We start from the raw sequence: 7,121 nt of genomic DNA, 5'->3' as shown, positions 1-7,121 counted from the left end.
TGAGAAACACTTGTTTTTGTTGCAAAACGTTTTGCTACGATCTGCACGATTGAATACACCCCTGGAAAGTATGAGACAGCGTTCCTGATGGTGACTACTACAACACAACTATTTTCAGTAGCCAAAAATAGTCGAATGTTGCCATTAAAATCACAATAATAGAGCTAACGTGATTTCTTATTATAAATGTCCGAGACGTGTTTGTCCTACATAGTGGACTTTATATCTGAACGTTCTAAAACGTTGCGTCTTGCGTAACCGCCCCAATAATGTTTCTATACACGGAAGTATAAGTGAAAGTAAAATAGGTATAGCGACACACAAGGTCACTGTAGCAGCAGGCAACTTGTAGATTTAGTTGTCTATAGGAGATGACAACACATTTACAGTCTAGTTTGATTTGTGTCCTAATATCCTTTCAGGTTGTATTACTATCATCCAGTGATCCACATAACATGAGGATGAACCCTGCTATTCTCCACTCAGGCTGCGGAGAGAGAAAGACGATTAAACGATAAGGTAAGTAACAATCTGCAATATAACTGTTCAATGGCCATTTAATTTAACGATTCATGAAGAATATAACTTATAAAGACCTCATCTGTGCCCAGTATAGCCCTATATTGGATGCTGCGCATGGGCGTCCTACATTAGGTGGCTACAATGCGAAGCCCGGAAAATAACAGGTGAATTCTTTAGTGGGGTAGCCTACTTGTTTCCGAAAACCCTGTAACTGAAGGCATATGTGTCTATAATCCCTTGTCCGTTGGACCGGATTGTGTGTGGATATCTTTAGAAAATACTTTATAGAAACCGCCTGAACCGAACTTTTCTCCAAACCGGCACCTATAACTTGGCTGTATTAGGCTACGAGGAAGCGTGTCTTGTGCGCTGTCTACCACAGCCAAGGTGCCGGTTTGGAGAAACGTTCGGTTCAGACGGTTTCTATAGGTCTACAGATATCCACATATAATAGAACCCTGACCGACGGACAAGGAGTTACGGATTATCGATATTCAATAACAGGATTTTAGGAAACAAGTAGCCTACCCGCCTACATAATTCTGCCAGTTATTTTCCAGGCTTCACATTGTAGCCACCAAGGACGCCAATGCGCGCATGCGCAGCGTCCTAATATAGTGGTAAACATAGAAATAAGAATGAATAGAAGATTGAATGAATGGAAGGGTATTTTACTCCATTATAAGGAATTCCTATCACGTTACAAGATCCCTGTAACACCTAAAGATTGTGTACTAGTTTTAGATGGCCATTCAACACCATTAGAGCAATAGGAACCTTGTTTCAATGTTGTATCTATTCCTTACATACATTGGAATGGTTTTATTGATAATATCTGTTGGGAAAATGTTTGGATGTTGCCACACACATACCTACTTATTAACACAATTAAGGACGTTTCTTCTTCAATTATTCATAAATATTATCCTGCCAAGCACGATATGAAGAACTGAAAAAACATCATAATTTCAAATTGTACCTTTTGTAATGACCACCCAGAAACAGTGTTGCATCTTTTTGGGGATTGTGTTCATGTGAGGAATCTGATACAAGACATCAGTAGGTTTATAATGGAACACATTTATGAAGATCTTACACTATAATGGAGAGATGTGCTCCTTGGATCTTACTTAGGATAGAAACAAGTTGAAACAATTTTAGCAATTCATTTCATTATTCTTTTGGCCAAATTTCATATTTACAAATGCACACTACTGGTCAAAAGTTATAGATTCTTGAAATAGTCACCCTTGCCTTGAATACAGCTTTGCACACTCTTGACATTCTCCAAACCAGCTTCACCTGGAATGCTTTTCCAAAAGTCTTGAAGGAGTTCCCACATATGCTGATCACTTGTTGGCTGCTTTTCCTTCACTCTGCGGTCAAACTATCCCAAACCATCTCAATTGGGTTAGATCGGGTGATTGTGGAGGCCAGGTTCATCTGATGCAGCACTCCATCACTCTCCTTCTTGGAAAAATAGCCCTTACACAGGCTGGAAGTGTGTTGGGTCATTGTCCTGTTGAAAAATGAGAAGTCTCACTAGGCACAAACAGATGGGATAGCGTATCGCTGCAGCACCCTCACCACCCTTTCTTCCTGTGCTATGGAGCCTAGGATTAAGGACTATAGGTGTAGACTATAAGTATATGTAACTAGACTATAAGTATATGGTAGCTAGGAAGACTATGTAGCTAGACTATAAGATAATGGTAGCTAGGACTATAAGACTATATGGTAGCTAGGACTATAAGACTATATGGTAGAGACTAAGACTATATGGTAGCTGGGACTTAAGACTATATGTAGCTGGACTAAGTATATGTAAAGGACTATAAGACTATAGGTAGCTGGGACTAGACTATATGGTACTAGGACTATAAGACTATATGGTAGCTAGGACTATAGACTAATGGTAGCTGGACTTAAAGACATATGGTAGCTAGGACTATAAGACTATATGGTAGCTGGGACTTAAGACTATATGGTAGCTAGGACTATAAGACTATATGGTAGCGTAGGGACTATAAGACTATATGGTAGCTAGGACTATAAGACTATTATGGTAGCTAGGACTATAAGACATATTATGGACTATAGACTATGGTAGCTAGGACTAAAGACTAATATGGTAGCTAGGACTATAAGACTATATGGTAGCTAGGACTATAAGATATATGGTAGAGAGACTATAAAACTATATGGTAAGCTAGGACTATAAGACTATATGGTAGAGAGACTATAAGACTATATGGAGCTAGGACTATAAGACTATATGGTAGCTAGGGACTATAAGACTATTATGTAGCTAGGACTATAAGACTATATGGTAGCTAGGACTATAAGAGCGTTATATGGTAGCTAGACTATAAGACTATATGGTAGCTAGGACTATAAGACTATATGGTAGCTAGGACTATAAGACTATATGGTAGCTAGACTATAAGACTATATGGTAGCTAGGACTATTAAGACTATATGGTAGCTAATACAATAGACTATTATGGTAGCTAGGACTATAAGACTATATGGTAGCTATGACAATAAGACTATATGGTAGCTAGACTAGTCACAATAAGACTATATGGTAGGTAGGACTATACGACCATGTAGCGTAGACTGTAAGACTAATGTAGGGTAGACTATATGGTAACTAGACAAATACATATGGTAACTAGGACTATAAGACTATATTGTAACTAGGACTTAATACTATATGGTAGCTATCAGACTACATGGTAGCTATGAACGATTCTTGAATGATAATAATTCATAAAGACATCATCTGTGCACAGTATAGCTCTGTATAGGACGCCGCAGCGTTGCAGTTCTTGCAAAACCAGCAGCGTTGCAGTTCTTGACACAAACCGGTGATCCTGCACTTTACTACCAAACCCCGTTCAAAGACACTTTAATATTTAGACTGTATTCAGCTAAAACTGATCATTCAGACTTTATAAATAGAACATGTTATAATAGTGCATGAAGGGTCCTTCTAGAACAGACTGGATGTTAAACTGCTGAAGCTTCTAAGTTAAGCATCAGATCAGACTGCAACAGACCACTGACTGCTCACTGCTGGAGTCATTCATTCAGCAAGCAGCCTGGAAACTCCAGAGAAAAGTTCTGCATCATAGTTTACACGTCATTAAGATTATAACTCCTGTAGCTTTTATAGACCGACCGACGGCTTCATTCATAAGCATGAATGAAATGATAGTCATTGCCGGGACATAACTGACTGGGGCATGTTCTCTGAGCAGAACCAACTTGAACGTTCATGTTATGAACAAACATACCTCTCTGACATTTAGAATAGGGGATTCAGTTCGGCTCTTATCTGTAATCTATGCGGTAACATTCGACAACGTTTGAACGTTGCTCTGAGGTGTATTCATTAGGAACCAAACGAACAGAAACCGTCCGAAACAGGGAGGGACTAACCTGAACTTGTCCAGTGAGAAACACTCGTTTTTGTTGCAAAACGTTTTGCTACGATCTGCACGATTGAATACCCCCATGGAAAGTATGAGACAGCGTTCCTGCTGGTGGTTACGACAACAAACCACTTTCAGGAGCCAAACGCTGTCGAATGTTGCCGATAGAAATGTCATGAATAGATGTGATTCCTTCTTCTAAATATCCGAGGCATGTTTGTCCTACATAGTGTTTTTTATATCTGTTCAAAAATGTTGCGTCTTGCTGAACCGCCCCCAATAATGTTTTTATACACGGAAGTAAGAGTAAAAGTAAAATAGGTATAGCGACACACAAGGTCACTGCAGCGGCAGACAACTAGTAGATTTAATGATTCTACGATTTTCTCCCCATTAATTCCCTCTGGTTTATCCGCTGCACAGATTGCTGTACGGCAGGCTCCGGTATCACAAAGGAATTTTATTTTCTTTCCCATTACTGTTAATGTTAAATATGGTGTCTGTTCATGTTGCAATGCTAAATCAATGGTTACCAATTCAAACACTTCACAACTAGGATCGATGGTTTCTTCTGTCTCCTCTATAAAAAATAAAGATATATATATAAAAAAAAAGGTATGCTGAATATGAATCCTCCTGGACTTTAGTGATTATCACCTTACCTACATAAGATTTATAACAATGTATACGTCTAATGCAAGTTTAGATCCTACCCCCAAAATCCAGGGAATAAAGACTACTGACCTTATTCTTGCAGCTGAGAATTCAATGTAGGTTGGATCTCGTCACCACCTCTGTCGTGTACCAGTTCACCACTGGCCTGAAATAAACCCTAAATTCAGAGGTCAAGGTCTTTGTCTTACGGATCCTGGATCCGCCTGTGCACGGTTTTCAGCAGTTCCTTGGGACGACAGAGGCAGGTATTGAGATCCGGCTCGAAGGACCAAGTTGTCACGAGAATTCTTTATCCCAATGTTGTGAACTCAACTCTCACTTAAGCTTTGAATAATTCCCAGGGGTTGTAAATCCCTGGTTAATGAAGAATTCGACAAAGTCCCAGTCTGCAATAGGTAAAAAGTTTATTCAGAGAACGTTCTGAAAATCATACAATGCACATTTGGTWATATASCTCACATTTGGTCATCAATGSCCCTCCTCTTCTCCTAACCSTATCAATACTATTTACAAGTCTTCTCCTACACATCCATTGCTTATCATATCCTGCAACATGTTACATAATCTACTGCAAGCCTAYCAGTTTCTCCCCTCCCTGGGTGGGGAGACCTCCTTCCTGTTATCAGTTTCACAGTAGTCACAAGTTGTCTGTCACAAGCTGTCTGTTAACAGTTCCTGTTTTCCTATGCACAATCATGCAAGAATTCTAGTCRTATGATTCAAATACATTTCACTCCATTATACAGTGACAGGMTGGAATACTGTTAGTTATTGCCTTGACATTAATTTGAACGTAWAAATKATTTAGTCATTAAACATATAAYTCATGTGAATTTATTCARAACWCCGAAACAGGGAGGKACTCAGCRAAACTTGTCCAATGTTTTGCTAKGGTGTTGAATACACCCTAGTAGTGTATAATYRAGTCTAGTGTATTTGGTTGGCTGGRCCATATAGTAGTGTATAATGGCCCATATAGTAGTGTATAATGCGGTCTAGTGTATTTGGTTGGCTGGCCCATATAGTAGTGTATAATGGCCCATATAGTAGTGTATAATGTGTGTGTTCTAGTGTGATTTTGTTTGCTGTGTCCATATTATAGTAGTGTAGTAATGGCCCATATAGCAGTGTATATGGCCCATATAGTAGTGTCTAGATTGGTCTAGTGTATTCTGGTTGCTGGTCATTAGTAGTGTCTAATGGCCCATATAGTAGTGTATAATGGCCCATATAGTGTAGTGTTAATAATAGATGGCGCCATATAGCAGTGTATAATGGCCGCATATAGTAGTGTATAATGGCCCTATAGTATAGTGTATAAATGCCCATATAGTATTGTATATGGTGATATAGTAGTGTATAATGGCCCAATAGCAGTGGTGTAATGGCCCATATAGTAGTGTATAATGTGCCATATAGTAGTGTATAATGGCCCATAATAGCAGTGTTATAATGGCCCATATAGTAAGTGAATAATGGCCCATATAGTAGTCGTATAATGTAGGCCATATAGTGAGTGGTGTAATGGCCCATATAGTATGTGATATAGATGGCCCATATACGTAGTGTATAATAGGCCATACAGTAGTTGTATATAGGCCCATGTAGCAGGTTATAACTGCCCATGTAGTAGTGTATTAGGGCCCATATAGTAGTGTATTTGGTTAGCTGGTTTGTCAGGTCTAAATATAATCAGAGGTTGTAAGGCTCTTGAGTTTCTATCTAAGAAGAATAGTTTTAACCCCTCATAGACACTAAACCCAGCGAACGTTTTTGTAAGCGTTTATTCAGAGAGCTCTGAAAATCATTCAATGCACATAGCTTTTTAATACCTCACATTTGGTTTTTACAACACATTTTTTAAATGCCCCTCCTCTCTCTCTAAACTCTGTCACAATGTTCTACTTTTTTGATAGCTCTTCTGTCTAACAGGGTATATCTATAATTCTTGCTTCATGTCTGCAGCTGACAATACAATACAGGAAACCTCTGTGGTTTCAAAGCACCTGGCTTTACTTCTCTTCTCGGACTGCAGTCTCGCCTAATCTGCTGGAAATAGATCAACTTTGTTTCTTCAAAACCCACACAGACATGTCCATCTTAACCTACACGTTTTTTTATGCATTCAATATTTCTCTAACTACTGTTAAACACACTTACAAATGCTACTGTTCTCTTCTATTATTCAACATTAACTAATAAATGAATCTATTTACAATTTTACACTACTAACTGGCCATATAGTAGTGATGCCATATAGTAGTGTATAATGTGGGTCTAGTGTATTTGGTTGACTGGCCCATATAGTAGTGATTAATGGCCCATATAGTAGTGTATAATGGCCCATATAGTAGTGTATAATGTGGTCTACGTGTATTTGGTTGGCTGGTCATATTGGAGTGTATAATGGCCCATATTAGCAGTGTAAAAATGGCCCATATAATCGTGTATAATGTGTCTTAGTGTATTTGGTTGGCTGGTCCATAT

General features: G+C 38.7%; 1 long non-coding RNA gene across 1 annotated transcript; it reads right to left on the bottom strand.

The window, feature by feature from the left end:
• Window positions 1-1,177: 1,177 nt before the first annotated feature.
• On the bottom strand, window positions 1,178-5,690 carry LOC139027830 (uncharacterized). The gene is made up of 2 exons (XR_011479985.1): window positions 4,704-5,690; window positions 1,178-2,041 (listed from the first exon to the last, which is right to left on the bottom strand). It is a non-coding gene; the product is annotated as an uncharacterized lncRNA (long non-coding RNA).
• Between the last annotated feature and the right edge of the window lie 1,431 nt (window positions 5,691-7,121).

Source organism: Salvelinus sp. IW2-2015, linkage group LG6.1, assembly GCF_002910315.2.
Source record: "Salvelinus sp. IW2-2015 linkage group LG6.1, ASM291031v2, whole genome shotgun sequence".
Lineage (NCBI taxonomy): Eukaryota > Metazoa > Chordata > Actinopteri > Salmoniformes > Salmonidae > Salvelinus > Salvelinus sp. IW2-2015.
The sequence above is the reverse complement of the archived record's forward strand: the minus strand, read 5'-3'. Positions and strand labels throughout refer to the sequence as shown.